Here is a 21064-nt window from a genome sequence, read left to right on the forward strand (position 1 = left end):
GGAGAAGTGGGCAAAGAGAGAAATCTATTACACACACGTGCCGTACACATATATGTGTGTATGAGACACAAATAGCATTAACTATACATCAGGGTGTTTCAGGTGCTCATACAGAGGCTCACAGATGCATCTCAGTAGGTCTAATTTATTCAGGAGAATGCCAGGACTTTGGGCAGCTCCTGATACCATCTCTCAGAGCTGGAGAATTCCCCTGTGCATTAGTTAGTTCCTTAACTTCTCACTGGGGTTTCCTGTTCTCAGCTTGTCTGTTGGTCCTGGTGCTGTGAGTTCCCCACCTGGTGATCCCTGGGGACCGCTGCTCGGGAGAGGAAGTGTTCTCTTCAAAAGCCTCTTTGCTGCATCGGAAACCCTGTGTCCCAGCCAGGCTAACCTTCCCTTTGTGCTTTGAGTAGTTAAATTCATAACCTCCTACCTGCCCGCTCTGCGTGGCCTGCGCATCTCACCTGCAAGCTGGCACCTGAGGGCCGGGGGTTCCATTTGTTGGGCTTAAGCTCTTGTATGGGGAGGTTGCATTTGTTTCATTTCTTTAAAAAATTGTAAAGACTTTAAAACTCTTGGTCTGAGTTGGCTCAGTACCAAAATGTGCCCAGGCTAGAGAGTGGAGCAGCATTAGAGCCTGGCTTCTAAGTCCAGCATTCATTGGAAAGGGGGAATTCTGAAACACGTGGGGTTACTGCTGCTGAAAGAAGCAGACACGCTTCAGGCAAAGCTCCGAGCTGTGAGTGTGTGCGCATACTAGAAAGCCATGAGGGGCCAAGCGATAGGAGCTGCTCTTCAGACTGGACAGCGCCTTCCTGAAGAGAGGGGCTTCGGGAGAGCCCGAGGGGCTTTGTATTTAAATCTCAACCTCCTCTTCCTCCTCCAGGAGACTCCATGGGACTTCCTGCCTGCTCTCCGGGCGTGAAGCTTGGGCATTTGGCATCAAGCGAAAAATGTCCCAAAATTCCCACTGGTCACTGGAGAGCTTTGTTCAATGTCTGAGGGCAGCACCCTGGGGAATTCTCAGGCTTTGAACCTGCAGCTAGTTTCGGGGCCATGGGAGTTTTTAGTTTCTAAATGTAATTCCTTTTTTCCTCGCTCCCTTTCACAAACGGCACTGCTGCTTTTGCTCATGTTTAGAGCTGTGTAGTCTGCAAACCTCTACGCTGGGCTGCCTGTGCTGAGCTGCCCAGAGACTGGGGTGGCTATCGCCGTCCATCACATGTGCAGGATGCACTGGAAACAGGTGGTTTGGGTAGGGTGGATTTGCTGCCTGGCCGTGGCTGAAGAGCGCACAGAAGTGAAATGTAGGGTCTGGGAGAAGGAGAGGCTTTCATCTCATTTGCGGCTCCGTCACTCCCTCTCATTTGCTCCCAGTGAGTTCTTGCTCCTTTCATCACCCTGTTTGTTTGAATTGGGATTCTCTCTCTTTGCTCTCCCAGAAGCCTCTTGCTCTTTGGCAGCAGTTTGGAAATGTTGGTCAGAAAGGAGGGTTTGGCGTTGGTATTTTACCCAAATAGTGAGATACGAGCCCAAATCTCTTTCCTCTTCCCTTGTGTTTGGCTGTGGTGAGAGGCTGTGTTCAGGATTGGGGATGGACTCTTTGGTAAACATAGCAACAAGAAGCCAGGCAAAGAGACATCAAAAATAGCACAAGGGACCAAAGAGCCAGAGGTCACCTCAGTACCATTCGTAGCACACAGCTGTGCCATACTTGGGTCCATAGTAATGGATCTCCTGTATGTGGCACACTGTGGTTACTGACCATAGAGTAGTTCATTTATTGTGCATCACTAGTTTGTTTCTGAAATTCACTATGGATTTTACATGTGAATTACATCAAGAATCCTATGAACAAAGCACACTTACGATAATAATACTATCTACCGGTGTATATGCCATCCGTAGCCATGGAACTATGCTTTACAGGGGCAGACTGGACATATTTCACCTGCACATAACCCAGAAACAATGGAATGAATTTAGCTCAAACTTCTTTTTCTTTTTTAAATGTATCTTTGCATAAAGGCTGGACATGGAAAGTGAAGATAACTTAGATATTCATAATGTTTCTGTGATAGATCTAACCTATTTATAATATGTGTGTATATATGTACACATGTGTATATCTCATAGTGTATGTGTGAAGAGAGAGAGAAGATATATGGAACTTTAGGACTTACTTGATTTTGAAGATGCTCCACAGTTCTGAAAATCAGAGTCATTGTGCATATGCGTGTGACTATTCCTAGAGTGTGTTGCTAATGCGCATGGATCATTAAGGTGTGTGCTCTCTATACACAGACAGAGATGCAGATACCGTAAACATGTCTGTCATATCACGAGAGTCATTTTAACTAAGCCCTACATTCCTTGCTTAAATCCCTAGGAATAGGACATACACTCTATCAGCCAGAAAACTACTCAGTCCCTTGGGTTTTTTGGTATAAAGAAGCCCTACCGCGCTTCTCTGGCTTCTTAGCACCAATGTTTTTTCTAATGCTAACATTTAATGGGACAGCCGCAAAATGAAGTTGTCTGCAAAACTTTTATTAACCAAATGCCAGGGACAATCCAGCTGCAGTATGGTCTTTGGTGTTTGTGAATAGCTCATCAAAGGCAGCTGCATGCTTCTTGTGGTTCGCTCAGATCAGCTCCTCGGGAGCAGCTGTGCTGCCCTTCCTCATTCCCAGCAGCTGGTAGCCTTGTTACACAGCTCTCTGCATGGTGCAAAGCCATCTGATGCACTGCGTGGGCTCCGGGTCACAATCCTCAAGCACACTTCCCCGGGTTGGGATTGCAGCAAGGTGGGGTTTTCAGGATCAAGTTGGGAGAAGAGGGGCTGCTAGAGTGCATGCTGGGGGCCCTGGTTGAGTGCAGGATTGTGTGCAGGAACCAGACTAGCTGGACACAGGTCTGAGGAGTTCGCCCAGAGCAGGCGGCATGAGGAAAGGTAGGAGCAAGAGTTCCAGTGAGGCTGGGTTCAGTGGGAACCTGAGCGCTATAGGGAGAGAGACTGATTGTTCAGCCAAGTTACTCAGAGGAGTCGGTCACTGTCAAAAAGTGTCTTAAACATCATGACAAAAGATGACATCTCGCTGGCCTGGGGGTGCAGCCTGGGCTCCGGGCCTCACGGCCACCATTCGAGAGCTCTGGAAGTCTGGGCTCAGGGCATGGTGTGCAGTAACTCCTCTCTGCGCTGGCTGGAGAGGTTAAAGGGAGTTAATTGACGGAAGGGCTAAACCAGTGGTTCTCAAACGTTTGTATTGGTGACCCCTTTCACACGGCAAGCCTCTGAGCGTGACCCTCCCTTATAAATTAAAAACACATTTTTATATATTTAACAGCATTAAAATGCTGGAGGTGAAGCGGGTTTTGGGGGGGAGGCTGACCGTTTGCGACCCCCCATGTAATAATGTCGCAGCCCCCTGAGGGGTCCTGACCCCCAGTTTGAGAACCCCTGGGCTAAACTAACTGCTGAATAACCCCCAGGGATTGTTTAAGCATTAGAAGGTGCCTCCCTTTTTAAAAGTGACCTGACTCTGTGAGTCAAGTGCATTCTCACACTGGGCATCAGCTCAGGGTGCTCACTGGAGCAGCCATTGCTACAGGCTGTTTGGAAAACCCTATCCTAGAGGGTTGCTGTCAGGTTAAAAATCTCTCATTTTTAGAGAGAAGATGTTTCATTATTACTAGCAACATCTTAGCCACTGGATAGTTTCTTGTTAAATCTCATTGCCTTTCCAGCCTTTGTGCCATTTGTTTGCTGCTTCTATTTGACTTATGTTTGCAAACCAACAGCTGACTCTTTGGTCGTACTTTCTGGTTCTAAGCCCTGGCCCGATGCTGCAGTGCTTGGGCTCCAGACACAGCACGGGAAAGCTCAAGCCAAAGAAAATGTTATATTAAAAAATATTAAAATATGTATATTCATGTTAGCATTTATAAAACCAGTTTCCCCCCAGCAATGACATTTTCGGCCTCTGCTGCCTGGCAATATCCCTGTCAGAGGTGTACTTGTATTTTAATACTGTGGTGCTGGGTGACCAGCTTCGATTCCGGAACTCTTTCCGGTATTCTAGTTGATCAGCGGAGGGATACGTTTTAACAAAGCAGAAAGGGTAATTGTGATAGCAAACTCAGCATGCCCACCCAGCCTCTCGCCACACAACACCTGCCCCCTTCCTCCCCCCCACTCAGATCCTGATGCTAAAAACAGAAGGTGCAGTATCAAAACAAACAATTTATCAAATTGCTTGGCCGCAGTGTTGGTTCTGGGGGTGGGGTGGGCCAGGGTGTTTAGTTTGGCGGCGCTAACTGAGCAGCTGTCCCGGTCCGGCACAGAAGTGCGTAGCCTGTTGGTTTGGGTGGGGTCTCGAACTCAGCATATTTCTGTCTCCTCCAGGGGGGTTACCAAAACCACAGGGACACTGAGGCTTCCTAGTTAATTCTGCTATGAGGGGTCTGTGAATCCTCCTGCTTCCTCCCACCCCCAATTCCTGCTGACAGCTGTAAATGGGATTCTGGTGATTTAACACACGGGGCTTGTTGGGCTTTAAGGATCTTTGGCCAAACAAATAACTGCTCCCTGTCCAGGCCAAGCGGCACAGAACTGCTCCAGCCACAAGTCCAGCAGGAGACTCTGCAGGGGGAAGGAGAGGTACCAGAGAGGTACCAGAGAGGCGCCTCCCCTCTGGGTCAAACGGCCTGCAGTGCAAGAAAACCTGACAGGGCCCACAGTAGCTGTATCAACTCAGGAGAGGAACCTGGGCCTCACTGCAGACAGCTCAGTGGTGACCTGCTCAGGGTGCAGCTGCAGCCAAAAAGCAAACGAGATGTTCAGATGCACAAGGAATGGGATGGAGTAATCCGGGAAATATCCTAATGCCCTTCCGTAAATCAGTGGTGCAGCCTCATCTGGATACTCTGTGTAGTGCTGGCAGCCCTGCCCAGAAAGGACAATGCAGAGGGCTCAGAGAAGGGAGATGAGAATTCAGATGGTTTCCTTTAGAAAGGAGATGAATACAGAGGGACATGATGAAAGTGTATAGGCGGAGGACTGGTCTAGAGAGGGGGGATTGGGAGCTGCTGCTCTCCCAGTCTCATGACACAAGACCAAGGGGACAGTCAGTGATGGGGAAGGTGGCTGATTCAAAACTGATAAAAGAAAATACTTTTTCCGTAACACAGTTAGGCTATGGAACTCACTGCCACAGGATGTTGTTGAGGCCAGCAATTTAGCAAGATTCAGTGTGAGATTGGACAGTAATATGGATATCCAGAATATCTGCAGTTAGCATAGCTAATGCTGAAAGTCTTGGAAGGGATATTAAAGCTCAAGGTTCAGCCAGTCTCTAACAGGGGTTAAGAAGAGACTTCCCTGTGTGCAGGTTTCACCACCTCTGCTACTGTGGGGTTTCTTGCCTTTCCTCAGGTGTGCGGTGCTAGTCATTGTCCGATACAGGATCCTGGACTAGATGGGCCAGCTCTGCCCCAGAATGGCCAGGCAAGTGTTCTGAGGACCCGCAGGAGTGATAGCGCGCTTAGCGTTCAGTCTGAACTGTGTCCATGCTCATGAATAATAACAACTCTTAGCACATCTCTAGCGTGGGGGCTAGATGTGAACTTGTGTGTGAAAAGCAGTGTGCGTATACGTGTACTTGAGCATGGGGGGCGGCTGTGTAGATGAACACAGATGTGTATGTGCATAGGAAGTTTGTCTGAGGCAGGTCTGTGCATAAGAGTGTATGCAAATGGGTGAGTACACGGCTCAGGGATGGGCACGTGCAGGCAGAGCTGAACGTTGCTAAGTGCATGGTGGGTCTGTAATGCTAAGGGAGGCGCAAGACACATGAGTGAGCTGGACTCCAGGAAGGAAGAGTGTCCCAGCTGGGACCATGAACATGTCTTGCTGCCATTCCAGCATGTTGGTGTTTAATAAAGTATGCCAGGGATTACTGCCATGTTGGGGAGCAGGTGGAGGCACATGCCTTGTTGAGCATGTCAGGAGAACGGCTCTGGGAGAGCACAGGCAGCCCCTCCACCCACCCAGCTGGAATTAGGAGGTCTGCGGCAGGGCTTGAGACCTAGGCCACTCAAGCAGGGTGAGCGGGAAACGGGAAGGGACCTGAAATGTCGCTTGAAGTGATTCAGGCCTTGGAGGCCTCTGAGCACCTAGGATGTGTCTGAGGCTGTATTTTCACTGGAGGTGTCTGCACTTGAGTTACGTGCTCTAAGGTTACCCTAGCGAGAGCACCCACACAGCAAGGTTATCCTGACCCGCTGGATTGCTGCTTGGAACGATTGCGCTAGCAGCCACCTTGAGCTGGAGCCTAGACAGCGTGACGTAAAAGCACCCCACCCCCCGCTCTAAGGGCTTTGTGTGTGGACAGGGCTTGAGCTTGGGCCAACACTCGAGTTAACTCCAGGTAACACACAGCCACAGACAGAGGTGGATTTAGAGTAAAACACTGGGTGCCCTGGCACAGGGCCCCCCAACAACAGGGGGCCCCAGGGCTGGGCAGCTGTGGGGGCAGAAGCTTGGTCCTGCCGGCTCCTGGGGCTCCTGCTTCAGGCTCTGCACCCACTGGCAGCCAAGCTCCCCCCTCCCCCACCTTTTCCCTGCCTCCTCCCCTGAGCGTGCCACGTTCCCACCCCTCCCAGCATGCCAGGAGGGAGGGGGAGGATCAGGGCCTCAGTGCACTGGGGGAGGTGGGGGCGGGGCCTTGGAGAAGGGGGTGGAATTGGGGCAGGGTGGAACAAAGGCAGGACCCCTGCACTCCCCCTACAAATACCCCCCCCACCCTCTGCCATGAGCCACTCAGGGCAGGGGGCTGGGAGCACCCCCCAGACCCCAACCCACACCTCCTGACCTGACTCCTGCACCCCCCTCACACGCCCCCAGCCCCCTGCCCTCCCTGACTCCTCCACCCCCCCACGTCCCTCGCACCAAACAGAAGCTGCCCCAGGTAAGAGCTCCACACCTCAACCTCCTGCCCAGCCCTGAGCCCTCTCCCTCACCCTAAGTCCTGGCCAGACCCCGCACCCCAAGGTTTTTTTATAAAGCGCTCTTATCCAAAGCACTTTACAATAGTTAGCTAACGGTACAAACAATGTTTAGAAAGATCAGTAAGTGGTCTGCTGAGACCCTCAGCGATTTTCAAGTGGTTTGTGAAAAAATAAGTTAGATTACAAAACCAATCAAGGTACCTCACTTTATTATCATTTCCTTCCTATTACTTATAGGAGGAGGATGAAGGAAAAAAGAATGAGAAACGGGGGCAGGGGGAGATAAGGGAGAATGTTCTTTTTCTTGGCTGGGGCCCAAGGAGGAGCCCCAAACATGAAGCTGAGCACAGGGCTGGGGGTCCCACTAACTCTAAATCTCCCACCGGCCCCAGAAAAGCAGGAGCACCAGGCCCAGTAGGAAGGAGGGGTTGCATTGGAGCCTGCTGTTGGAGTTTCTTTCTGAGGCTGACTGCAGGGGGGTGGGAGGCATTTCCTAAAGCCCATTCCGAGACCCTGCCCACGCCAGACCTGCATGTTCTTTGCCTCTCTGGTAGCTTCCAGCTGACGCATCTGGCTCCCGGAGATCCCCTTCCAGCTCAGAGCCAGGGCCTGGCAACCCAAAGGGCCTTTCGCTCTGCCGGAGCGGCACATACCTTACAAATTGGGTTTGCACAGAATCAGCAGGATTCACTCCAGGCCTTTGTGTAAGCAGCGCTGCAGAAATGCGATCCCTGGCACCAAGAACCTATTAACTAGAGTGAGGAACGAGAGCCAGCCTGAGGAAGGAGTTCACAGAGGCGGTATCAGGATGCTCTGACAGCCCCACCAGTGCCAGGCTGATGCTGCAAGAGCTTTTGCTTTTAGAGCCTGACTTACGTGTTCAGTTTTTACACAGTAGATGGCCCGAGTGGTGCAGATGGAGAGGGCTGGGGACCCATCCTGTCTGCTAGCATTGCCGAGCACCACTGCCTGATGATTCCTCCACATCCCTGAGGCACCTTCAGGATATTCCTGGGCTAGATGGGCCAGAGGCATGGAGATGCTGAGTCACAGCCATCGTCCTTCCAGCCACCCAGAGATTCCTTTTGAAGCCCCTACATGCTGCTCCTTCAGATGTCCCTCTGGAGCCCCGAGGCCTCCCATCCTCACTGGCCTCAGGAGTAAATGAAAGGGAAATAGGGATGGAGCCCAGGCTGCCTCCTCTGGTTGTGTAGAACGCCAAGCCCTATGGCCCAGGGCTGGAGCCTGGCTTGGATTCCAAGGGCGAGTCCAGTGCCTGGATTGGGGCCTGCCCTCTTTGCCCTGGGGAAGCTCAGGCCTTGGAGCCCATTCCTGCCCTGCTGGTGGCCGCTTGTTCTCACTCCTCACTGATGGAAGACAATCACCTCAAGCCTCTGGCGAGGTCCTGGGAGGTGAGAGGAAGAGGGTCCTCAAGAACCACATAGGGCTCCTGGCAGCTTTAGTACCATAACAGGTTTCCCCTAGCAGGCGCCCATCCCCCTGCCCGGCTGCCCTCCCGCAGCCCCGGGATCCCACCGAAAGCTCACGGCAGGGTTTGATTAGTGGTGTTTCTTTCTCCCGCTGGAGGCTCGTCAGTGGACGGGGTGGGGAGCAGGCCTGGCCACTCCGTCTCCCCCTTGCTGAAGCGCTGGGCTTGCAGCACTTTGTCATGATTTTCCTCTCGTCTGCGAGCAGCGATCCGTCACTGCTCACATTACCCAAGTAGAAAATGACACATAAACTGACATGATTGCTGCTGTTTCTCAGCGCCGTGCAACATCTGTTTCCTTTATTGCGCGGTGGAAGGTGGGCAGGGGCTGGGGATTGGCTGGTTACTGTGCAACCCAGCAAAGATGGTGTGACTGCAGTCAGGGGTAGCTGTGACTCTGCCCAGGGCTGGAAACTGGCTGCCCTAGGCAAACAGGGAAATTCATCCCACCCATTCCAGGGGCATTTCCTGCCCCTAGGGCAACTGCCTGCTTTGTAACTACAGTACCACAGTCATGAGGGTCTGTGTGTGACACTGTGTGAGAGGCTGGGGGCACGTTTGCGGGGTGACGGGACTGCGTGTGTGAGGCTTTGCATGAGCCTCTGTAGCCCTGCTGGCCTTGGGGATGTGAGTCCTGAATAAGCGCAGGGGAGTGAGGGTGAAGTTCTGAAGGGCTGCACTTATCCCCTCCAGGGACCCAGGGCCCTCCTCCCACCCCCTCAGCCACACAAGCCCCTGCCCCACTTGCGGTGAGGAGAGTGAAACCTGAGTCACTCCAAAGAATATCTGCCCAACCAGTGCAGCCCTGCATTCCCCCCTGGGATGCTCACTGGAGCTCTAACCAACATTGGTTAGAACAGAATCGGAGCGGGCCCTCGGTGGGGCCAGTGGAAAGAATTTAACCCCAGCCAGCAAAGAAGCCCAGCTCCACTTGGTCTCTAGTCTGGGGCACAGGGGTCCTGTCCTGGCTGCTTCACTCTCACTGCTGCTGCCCTCCTGATCCTCTGTCCAGCTGTGAGCAGCAGGAGGTGATGGGGAGGGGCTGTTGGCACCCCATGAATTTCCCCTGGCTGGCTGTCATTTACTGAAGGGGCTGAAGAGTCTTCGGTAGTTTGTCCTTCTCCATCTATCACCAGCTGCTCCACTACTTTCAGGCACCAATAAATTCTGGGTTTACTGACAGGCCTTTCATTCATCTCCCGGCCCCCCACCCGCTCTGGCTGCAGAGCTGTCAGTCTGGACCCTGCTGCTCAGAACAGCACTCAGATATAGGCTGCAGAGCTCTGGCTGCTGGTTGGGAGTGTGCAGGCTGCTTCCAGACACAGCGGTGGCCTCAGACACTAATATATCTCCCAGCGGCTGGGCTGACCAGGGGATGCCAGGGATGGGTGACAAGAGGCCTCCAGTCAGAGGGTTAATTGAGAATATACAGGCAAAGAAACCTTGCAGGGAGACCCCCATGCTGGAGCAGGAAGCCACCATCATCTTCTGTTGGGGGACGGAGGAGCCACCTCCTTGTTGATGGATTCACAGTGGGCAGGGAGGTGGTCGTTTGGAGCATCGGGTGTAGGAATTGCTGCTCTTCCGCTGTGCTGCTGACATGCTCGCTTCTCCATCCGGCTCAGGTTGGGGGAGAGCCCTTCCCCACCTGCCCATCACTTGTTCACTCATTCCCCTGAACCTGAGGACTGACCTACAGGTTGAGTTGACTTGGGTTGGTTTCCTGCCCTACAGTCTCCCTCGCTGTGTGAGTCCACGTCTCAGCAAGAGAGGCCAAGCCCTTGCATCCCTCAGTCTGAAGCGCTGGGCTCGCATTGCACCCCACTCCAGCAGGGCTGGTGCAAGGATGTTTCGCGCCCTAGGCGAAACTTCCACCTTGCGCCCTCCCCCCCCACGCCCCCGCCCTGAAGCGCCCCCCTTGCGGCAGCTCCCCTCCCTCTGCCCTGAGGCACCCCCCTGGCGGCAGCTCCCCCCCGCCCCAGCTCCCCCCTGCTCCGCGCACGAGCACCCTGAGCACGCTGCGGCTGCTTCACTTCTCCCGCCTCCCAGGCTTGCGGCACCAATCAGCTTAGGCGCCGCAAGCCTGGGAGGCGGGAGAAGTGAAGCAGCCGCGGTGTGCTCGGGGAGGAGGCGGGGCAGGGGTGAGCTGGGGCGGGGAGTTCCCCTGCGTGCCCCGCCCCCCCCCCCTTTCTTGCTGCAGGTGGCCCTTCCCGCGCTCCCCTGCCCCAGCTCCCTCCGCCTAAATGCCGGCGGCGACCGGGGCAGCCGAAGATCCAGCCGCCGCGGTCGCTGCCGAAGAAAATGGCGCCCCCCAAATGCCAGTGCCCTAGGCGACCACCTAGGTCGCCTAAATGGTTGCACCGGCCCTGCCCTCCAGTCCAGGAAGGTTTCAAACCCGATACCAGGAAATCAGTCCAAAGTCTGTGTATAGAGCAGCCAGGCTGAGAGGAGCTGGGAGCTCGGGACAGGGTTTATCTTTCAGTGTTTAACGGAAACAATGGGAAAGGGCAAAGTCAGCCTCTCTTCCAGCCAGGGTATGGGGAACCCTGGACTCTGGCTGTACACGTGGCTGGCTGGTCTGAGCGGCCCCTTCAGACTGATACCCCCTCTTGGTTTCTCTCTGTCATGGTGTCTGTACTGCTCTGTATTAAACCAAAAAATGGGAAGGAGCAGGCGATGGTGGCAGTTAATTTGTGATCTGCATTATATGGGGAGCTCTTAATTAAAGCTAGTTAGGCTAATTAACTTGCAAATGAGAAACTTGCCTTTTTCTTTCTTGTTTAAAAAAATAGCAAGACAAATATTTAAACTAATTATTTTGTATCTGATCCCATGCCAGTGGCCTCTGCACTGCCATCAGCGGGTCCCTTTCTGCCAGCAGGGATTTCTTCTCAGGGTGGCCCCCTGTTCCTACTGGCTTTCTCTACCCCGCAACTCGGGCAAAGAATCTCTGGAGAGTGATAATAAGCATCAGTGCATAGATATGACTGCGTGTGTGGTTGTGTCTGACTGCAGCTGTGGCTGGAATTGTGCTTCAATGTGAGTCTGACTGTTAGTGAGCTTGTATGTTGTGATTGTGACTGTGGGGTTGTTTCTGGTTGCAGGGGTGCATTAGCAATTTGAATTGTGTATAGTTGTGACTGTCCCCACAGTCTCTTCATCTTGTCCCCCAGTTACACCCACTGGTCCCTGCCACAGTAGGCAGGGATGCGGCTCTCTGAGCTCATGACCCACGGACCATGCACAGGCCTGGAGGCTAGATGGGGAATGGGGGTGTTACCTGCATGCTCGAGGGTGCCGTCCTTAGCATGCCTGACTCAGGGAACGTCTGCTCTCTGTCAGGACATGTGCCAAAGCTGAGGGGTCTCTCCCTCCACCCAGCCCCTTCAGCCTCAGCAGCAAGGACACAGAGAGTATGGCCTGCCTGGCCCCTCCCTGCTCACCTGTGTCTGGCTGCTGCTGCTGTAATTTGATCGCATTAATAGAATGAATTGGCCAGCTCCGACCTCAGCACTTTCAGAGCCCACTCTCCCCAAACCCCACGCCTTTCCCTTCATAAAGCCTGACATGGAAGAATCCCTGACGCTGACACCTTCTCGCTACTTATTGATCACCTCTCCATTCCAATCAGGGCTGCCATGGTGATGAATCGGAGCTGCTGCTCTGGGAGCCACAGCCCTGCACCTCCCCTCACTGCTGACATGCTGGAAAGTTTGGGAGCCTGGGAAGGAAATGGACCGAGCCCCCCAGAGCCAGGAGCCTCGGGCTACTGAGGGGCCAGGGCAGGCAGAAAGCAGGCAAGAGACTAAAGGAAAGGCCTGTTGTGCAGACAACTTGTCCCTGCTACTCTGCCTGACAGGCTGGCTCCTGGCTGGGGATGCTGGCTCCACGGAGCTCAGCTGTGTTGCAGAGAGCATCCTTCCCGAATGGCTGTGGCTGCGGTTCCCCCAGTGGTGCTCTTGGAATGGTCCCTGCAACAACTACCCTCTGCTCCCGAGAGAGCCCCATTTCAACCTAGCCCTTCTCACCCCGCAGTCACTTCACATGGGTTGGCAATGCTCACTGCCCAAGAGCAGGACCTAATCCTGGTTCCTGGGAACCCTGCAGCCAGGGCAGAATGTGGGCACCACTGGGCCAGAGGGGACTGGATAAAGCAGTGACTGAAGGACAGGATGGAAGGAAACTGCCCCCTTATGTAAAACAGTGAAATCCCGTCCTCAGCCCCGCATTGGGCTCCAGGACCCACCAGGCTCTGTTGGTTTTTTTCAACCTCTCTTCCCCACGCACTCCCTGTCCCTGTGATTCTCTCTCATTCACACTGTCTCTGCAACAGCCCGAGTGCTTTGTTAGCACAACCCAGTTCAAATGTCTGATTAGTCTTTAGGAGATCGAGGGGTCAATTTTCCACAGCTCCTTCCTCTCCATTTAACTAATTTAACTGCGCGATTGTTGCAAATTTCATTTTATTATAGCCCTGCTTCTCAATCCAATTGAATTACCAAAATCTCATTTTCTCAGAAGTGCTGAATATGTAATTAGAGGAAAAATTATGCTCCTGACTGCCTATTAGGGTGGTTTGTGTGTGAGAAAGCTTGTCTGTGTGTGATTACATACGTGCATATGGTGGCTTGTGTGTGAGCATGCATGTAGTAACCCATGTGTGCGTGTGTGTGTGCGCGCGCGCATTTTCACATGCATTTACAGTGTAGTGATTGCAAAATGGAAATCACTTTAACACACAGATCAGAAGTTAATATGTGTGGACCTCTAGACTAAAGGGAAATTCAAGTCTGTTCCAAACCTCCCTTGTACCCGGCACCCAGAGGTAACACCAGCTTCTACCAAACAAATGCAGCAGGAGCTGAGGTTAGAAGTGGAAATGAACAGCCCAACAACTTGTCCTTTTTCTTTACAGGATTTATATGAGAAAGACTCTTGCTGATGCTGAAAGCTTCCTCCCAGCAGTGCCTCATCAGCTGAGACTCTCAGCCCATGTCAATGCAAACACTGCATCACATTCTGCTCTCCTTTGCACCAGGGTATCCCCAGGGCTATTCCAAGGGGGCTAGTGACTGGATTCACAGCACTGTCACTGAAAGCAGAACCTGACTGTTCAGAGCCATGGGAACACACTGGCAAACTTGGGGAATTTGCTTTTTTTAAAATCACCATCCAGTGGAGACAAGAAGCAGCTTGTTTCTCCCAAGTGCCCTTCCGCTCTCTCGGCCTGGGGAAGCACTGGGGACAGCCTGTGACTCCCATTGACTTAACTGGAGACAGGATTTCAGCCCTGCCTCTGCACTTGGCTTCCATTCCATGGGCTAGGATGCGGACAGCTCCACCTTGCACCTCAGCCAGAGCTTCCCACACTTGCCGCTGGGAGCCCTGCTCTCAAGGTACAAGGAAAAATACACCCTCCCTGTCACAAACACAGCTGAACCTCACTCAGAACTGGGAGCCCTGATGTGATGAGCGAAAAAAGGGGAAATCCACCTCTGTGCTGGGCAGGGCCTGGGCACCACTCCAGGCCTGGGCACTTTCTGAATCACATGGGGCAAAAGCGAGGCCTAGGTCATGGGCTGGCCCCTCTGCAAGGAGTGGACAGGTGAACACACACTCCAAAGCAAGGTTTGGACAACACAAATCAGACCCGATTCCCTTCTTTGGCCCATTGCTGGTTAGTTTGGATGGTTTATTGAGGCTCCATCATTGCAGATTCTAGCAACTGGTCACAGATAGAGCCTGTACAGTGATGAGACCTCCCCAGCGCAGCTGCTGTTCAGGGGCTGAGTCATTGTGCAAGGGCTGGCGAGGCAGGGGTGAGCCTGGGTGCTGTGTATTTGTTAAAGGTGCCAGCCCAGTGCAGATAAAACAATGGGCTCTTTCCTCTGATCTGGGCACAGCAGTCCAGTAGCAACCTGCTCAGCTCTCTTACTGGGTCCTTTTTGTATAGGACTCTGCCAGAGCAGAAGAGCTCTTGTGTCAGTGGGTTTCTGTGAGCCGAGTCCTAGTTCTGATAGCCCAGCTAGCCAGTCCATCCCCTCGGTTCCCAAGAGGAAGTAGTGTCTGAGTGGCGAAGTATTGCACAGCGAAGGGCTAGCTACAGTCCCTGCTCGGGAGATTCCCAGGGCTGGAACAGCAGGGGAACTGCAGACCAGAACTGAGTGACACTGGCAGAGCTGGGGGAGTGGGGGAACCCAGAACAGAAGTAATGCCCATGGGATGTTGGGGTTTCGGGGCATCAGCAGAGCTCTGTGCATGCATGCGAGAAGGAGAGTGGGACAGAGCGCAGGAGCTAACTTGCCAGGTCCCTGGGCAGTTGAGGCTAGTTCCTGTGTTTTAGAAAGTAAACACCTGGCCTTGCCATGCCCTGTCTGCTTTCCCGTATCCAGGCCCCTCCTTTGGGCTGTCTCTTTTCACATTGCCAGCTCTTTGCAGGGGCCGGGAACACGTCAGGGTGTGCGCGTGTACAGCACGCGGCATGTGCCGCACTGCCAAGGCAGAGCAATCAAACCCCAGCTCAGAGGACAGGAAAGGGCATGCTGGGGCCTTCTGCCATCTGAGGGTGAAATGCTGCCCCAGTTCAGGCAGTGGGGTACCATGGTGGCAGGCGTCTACTCTAGGGGGCCAATTCAACCCTCCCAGCAAATTGCTCTGTTGTCTGACCAACCTAACTGTATGTTGCCATTGGCCGAGTGGGGCTCTGTGGGAGGTGCATGGACTGTATGTGTATGGGGGGCCGGGGACAGGCTTTGTGTGTATGGAGGCGGGGGACAGGCTATGGATGTATGGGGACTGGAGGACAGGCTCTGTGTGTATGGGGGGCAGGTTGTGGGTGTATGGGGGTGGGGGGACAGGCCGTGGGGGGATGGGGACAGGCCGTGGGTGTATGGCGGGATGGGGGACAGGCCGTGGGTGTATGGGGGCTGGGGGAGCAGGCCGTGGGTGTATGGGGGGATGGGGACAGGCCGTGGGTGTATGGGGGCTGGGGGACAGGCTGTGGGTGTATGGGGGGATGGGGACAGGCCGTGGGTGTATGGGGGCTGGGGGACAGGCCGTGGGTGTATGGGGGCTGGGGGAGCAGGCCGTGGGTGTATGGCAGGATGGGGACAGGCCGTGGGTGTATGGGGGCGGGGGGACAGGCCATGGGTGTATGGGGGCGGGGGGACAGGCCGTGGGTGTATGGCAGGATTGGGACTGGCCGTGGGTGTATGGGGGCGGGGGGACAGGCCGTGGGTGTATGGGGGCTGGGGGACAGGCCGTGGGTGTCTGGAGGTGGGGGGACAGGCCATGGGTGTATGGCAGGATGGGGACAGGCCGTGGGCGTATGGGGGCTGGGGGAGCAGGCCGTGGGTGTATGGGGGCTGGGGGAGCAGGCCGTGGGTGTATGGGGGCTGGGGGAGCAGGCCGTGGGTGTATGGCAGGATGGGGACAGGCCGTGGGTGTATGGGGGCGGGGGACAAGCCGTGGGTGTATGGTGGGATGGGGACAGGCCGTGGGTGTATGGCGGGATGGGGACAGGCCGTGGGTGTATGGGGGCTGGGGGAGCAGGCCGTGGGTGTATGGGGGCGGGGGGACAGGCTGTGGGTGTATGGGGGCTGGGGGACAGGCTATGTAGGGGGGGCTGTAGGGGGAAGGTGCATGGACTGTGTGTATGGGGAGTGGAGGACAGGCTCTGTGTTTGGGGGCTGTGGGTGGGTGGCAGGCTGCTGGGGTGTCTGTATGGAGCGGGGCTGGGGGAGGCTGTGTGTGTTGGGGGGTTGAGTGCCTGTGCCCTTTGGGAATTTGAATGCAATGCTCTGTTAAACTCTTGACTTGTGCCCAGTGCAGAGCCACTGGGGTGTTTCTCGTGCACCAGGAGCGAGTGCCTGGCCACGCTCAGCCCCTCGCTGAGGCTGCCCTGTCACTTGCAATGAGCAGCGGTGCCTGGAGAAGCACCAGACTGAGCCTTCCTGCCAGAGGTAGCAGAGCTCCCTAATCCCGAGCATTAGCTCCGCACTCTCCTGGCTGAAACCTCCTCCTCACCCCGGACCACACCAGATACTCTCACTTATCACTCAAGTGTTGTTTTGCAGGGTGCTCTCGGCTATCCACTGCCCCCAGTGCGCACAACCAGCCAGGGCATCCCAGTCCCTGCTGGGCCTCGTCCTCCTCTTCCTGCCATGGCATGAACTAGCCTGGGCACATGTGAGTGTGCACACTCCTGGGTGTATGTGTGTGCACTTACCCTGTTGTGGGGGGGAGCTGTGATCCATGGCAGGCTGTCATGGGGGCGGGGGGGGAGCTGTGATTGGTGGCAGGTTGTTGGGGGCGGGGGGGAGCTGTGATCCATGGCAGGCTGTTGGGGGTGGGGGCCGTGATCCATGGCAGGCTGTCATAGAATCCTAGAATACCAGGGTTTGAAGGGACCTCAGGAGGTATCTAGTCCCACCCCCTGCTCAAAGCAGGACCAAACCCAACTGAATCATCCCAGCCAGGGCTTTGTCAAGCTGGGCCTTAAAAACCTCTAAGGAAGGAGATTCCACCACCTCCCTAGGGAACCCATTCCAGTGCTTCACCACCCTACTAGTGAAAATGTTTTTCCTAATATCCAACCTAAACCTCCCCCACTGCAACTTGAGACCATTGCTCCTTGTTCTGTCATCTGCTACCACTGAGAACAGTCTAGATCCATCCTCTTTGGAACCCCCTTTCAGGTAGTTGAAAGCAGCTATCAAATCCCCCCTCATTCTTCTCTTCTGCAGACTAAACAATCCCAGTTCCCTGAGCCTCTCCTCATAAGTCATGTGCTCCAGCCCCCTCATCATTTTTGTTGCCCTCCGCTGGACTCTCTCCAATTTTTCCACATCCTTCTTGTAGTGGGGGGTCCAAAACTGTCGTGGTGGGGGGGAGCTATGATCCACGGCTGCTGTCATGGTGGTGGGGAGCTGTGATCCACCACAGTCTGTCATGGGGGGAGTGGGGGAGCTGTGATCCATGGCAGGCTGTCGTGGAGCTGTGATTAGTGGTAGGTTGTTGGGGAGAGGGGAGCTGTGATCCATGGCAGGCTGTTGTGGAGCTGTGATTAGTGGTAGGTTGTTGGGGATGGGGGGAGCTGTGATCCATGGTGGGCTGTCGTGGAGCTGTGATTAGTGGTAGGTTGTTGGGGATGGGGGGAGCTGTGATCCATGGCAGGCTGTTGGGGGGGGGAGCTGTGATTAGTGGTAGGTTGTTCGGGGGGAGCTGTGATCCATGGCGGGCTGTCGTGGAGCTGTGATTAGTAGTAGGTTGTTGGGGAGAGGGGAGCTGTGATCCATGGCAGGCTGTTGTGGGGGGGAGCTGTGATTAGTGGTAGGTTGTTCGGGGGGAGCTGTGATCCATGGCAGGCTGTCGTGGAGCTGTGATTAGTAGTAGGTTGTTGGGGATGGGGGGAACTGTGATCCATGGCAGGCTGTTGTGGGGAGGAGCTGTGATCCCTGGCAAGCTGTTGTGGGGCCGGGAGCTGTGATTAGTGGTAGGTTGTTCGGGGGGAGCTGTGATCCATGGCAGGCTGTCGTGGCAGGGAGCTGTGATTAGTGCCAGGTTGTTGTCAGGGGAGCTGTGATCCATGGCAGGCTGTCGTGGCGGGGAGCTGTGATTAGTTCCAGGTTGTTGTCAGGGCAGCTGTGGTCACTGGTGGACTATAAGTGGGGAGAGGAACTGAGATCTGGGGGGAGCCATGATCTATAGCAGGCTATCTTGGAGATTGAGGAGAGCTGTGATCAATGGTGGGCTGTTGTGTGTGAGGAAGAGGGGGAGCCATTGTCCGTGGTGGGCTATCGTGAGTGGTGGAACCGTGATCTATTGCAGCCTATTATGGGGGGGAGGCTGGAGGAGCTGTGATCAATGGCAGGTTATTTGCTGGGGGTGACACCTTTCAGGGTTCCCGAGTTGCCTGGGGTGAATCACTGCCCTATGCTCACAGCAGGAGGGAGCCCTGCCTGTGCCCACCAGGGGAAGCGCTCCTCAGCCTCCGGCTGCTGGCAGCACAGGCGCCCACTCTGGGCTCCGCGAGCTGGCTCTTTCCCTCTGCAGGCTACCACATTACACACCTCACGTTATTACTCTCAAGGCCCCTTCCGCTATCTTGGAGAAGCGCTCAGTGCACAGCGACCTGCTCGCTGCCTCTGTGGAAGCAGTGCACTCCAGGTCTCTGGTGTCAGCTCGGGTCAGCACTCTTCTTAATACCAGGCACTTAGCCGGGTCTGTAGTAAAACCAAAGAGAAGCTGAGTTAACAGAGCTTGAGCTAGAGAGTCAAATAAATGCTAGTGGCAGGCTTTGGAAACACAGGATTACAGGTAAAAGGAAAACACAGGACGCAATCTACAGCCGGCCCTTGTTAACAGGCTCCTGCCCTGTCTAATGCGGCGTTCCTCCCCAAAAGGGCAGAGGGACCAAGAGCTGAGGCATGTGAGAAGCCAGTATCTGCCCCTGGCATCTGTCATTGGGAGAAAGCATAGACTCTCCTGTCCCTTTGCGTGTGAGTCACCTTGGAGGGCCCAAGGGTTTGGGCCAGGAATGGGAGATCCACAGCCATTGGCAGCCTGGGAGCCTGCTCTCACAATCTGGCTGCAGGAAGAAGCAGTTTCATCCCTGTTGTCCATGCAGATGCATTTGACTGAAGCCCACAGGAGCTCCAAGGCCTGTGGTGTGAGTGAAGTCAGTGCAGGGAGGTGGGGGCAGTCCTGCTTGAGCAATGCAAAGTGCTAGGTAGTGTCCACATGCAGCGCCTTTGGCAGGAGCAGGGCTCAGGCAGTGAGCCGGAGCTGAGAGGCTGGGGCAGGGAGCCCAGTGCTGAATGTGCAGTCACTCTTGGAAACCCAAGCCAGCCATGCCTTCATGCATTAGTAATAAGCCTCTCCTGTCCTCGCAGTGGACGTGCGGCGGGGCTTCTTAGAAACCACTCTGCCCTGGCGGGACCCCGCCTTGGCCAGGGAGAGGCGCTGTGCTGAGGTAAGACAGGGAGTCCCCCTTTCTCAGTGTAGGTCCTTCCCCAGTCCCTGCCTGTGCATACATAATCACCCTGGAGGGGCTGGCACAGTGGGGAAGGGTGCATGGGCACCCCGTGGGCACCGGCAGGAAAATGCTGCTTTCCTTACAGTGCCTCTGCCAGCCTATCAGCCTGGTGTCCAGACACCCAGCCAGGGATGGTCTGGAGCTTCCCTCCCTTGACTAGATGGCCCTTCTCTACCTTCTTGGCATGTATGCAGCGAGCCTCTTCCCTCCCCCTGGCAGTTAGTGTGCCCACAGCCTTGCCTTCGGCGTGGCAGCCCCCTCCCCCAAGTCCCAGCTTCTCTCCACTGGTTTCCCTCGAGTGCTCTGGTCAGCAACAGCTAGGCCAGCGTGACCATTGCACTTTGCCGTATGTCTAAACTGCAGCTGGCCTCCCGCAGCTGGCCCATGCCAGAGGGCTCGGGCTGCAGGGCTGTTCAATTGCAGTGGAGCTGTTTGGTGTCACAATGGACTCTGGGACCCATGGAGGGGGTGGGCCCGAGAGCTCGTGATGCGGCCCAAGCCTGAACATCTACATGGCAATTCAACAGCCCTGCTGCCCGAGCCAGCGGGCCAGGCCGGGCCAGGCCAGGCGTGGGTTTAGGACTGTGCTGCAGGCATACCCTCGCTGGGCAGCTAGTGGTTCTGTGGATGGACAGCCAGTTAGTCGTATTTATTCTTGGTGTTGCAGTGCCTGGAAGCCCCAGTCACGGGCCAGGGCCCTGTTGTGCTAGGTGCTGTACAAGCAGAGCATATACTCCTGCCATGTTGTCAGGGGTGGCTCTAGCTTTTTTGCTGCCCCAAGCACAGCAGTCAGGCAGCCTTCGGCGGCTTGCCTGTGGGAGGTCCCCGGTCCCATGGATTCGGCAGCTTGCCTGCGGGAGGTCCGCTGGTCCCGTGGCTTCGGTGTACCCGCCGCTGAATTGCCACCGAATCCACGAGACCGGCGGACCTCCCGCAGGCAAGCCGCCGAAGGCTACCTGACTGCCACCCTCACAGGGACCGGCAGGGCGCCCCCCGCGGCTTGCCGCCCCAGGCACATGCTTGGAGCGCTGGTGCCTGGAGCCACCGCTGCATATTGTCATATTCTAATGTGCTGGCCAGGGGCATGGCCACCTGGTTGCCTGGTGCCTAGGTGCCTCGCGGGTGCAGTTCCTGGTGGGCAGAGGACAGGACGTGGAGCAGTGTGGTGTCGGGCAGTAGGTGCTGCGCTGGGCACGGCTCCCAGCATGTGCCTGGACAAAGGGGTCGTTCCCCTAGCAGCGACAGTAAAGCTTAGGGCTTGTCTTCACTGCAGTTTTAGCTTAGGTATGACTCGAGTGTCACCCTTATCCTGACTCCTGCCCACCAGGAGTGGCTCTAGGCATTTCGCCGCCCCAAGCATGGCAGGGAGGCTGCGTTCGCGGCTTGCCTGCGGGAGGTCCGCGGGTCCCGTGGCTTCGGCGGACCTCCCGCAGCCGTGGGACCCGCGGACCTCCCGCAGGCAAGCCGCCGAAGGCACCCTGCCTACCGCCCCCGCGGCACCGGCAGAGCGCCCCCCGCAGCTTGCCACCCCA

At 55.3% G+C, this 21064-nt stretch overlaps 1 protein-coding gene across 37 annotated transcripts in view; it reads left to right on the forward strand.

Annotated features, from left to right (window-relative positions):
- The window catches only part of RBFOX3 (RNA binding fox-1 homolog 3), a 352384-nt gene that overhangs the window by 286687 nt on the left and 44633 nt on the right, over nt 1-21064 (forward strand). The window lies entirely within an intron of this gene.

Source organism: Mauremys mutica, chromosome 12, assembly GCF_020497125.1.
Source record: "Mauremys mutica isolate MM-2020 ecotype Southern chromosome 12, ASM2049712v1, whole genome shotgun sequence".
Lineage (NCBI taxonomy): Eukaryota > Metazoa > Chordata > Testudines > Geoemydidae > Mauremys > Mauremys mutica.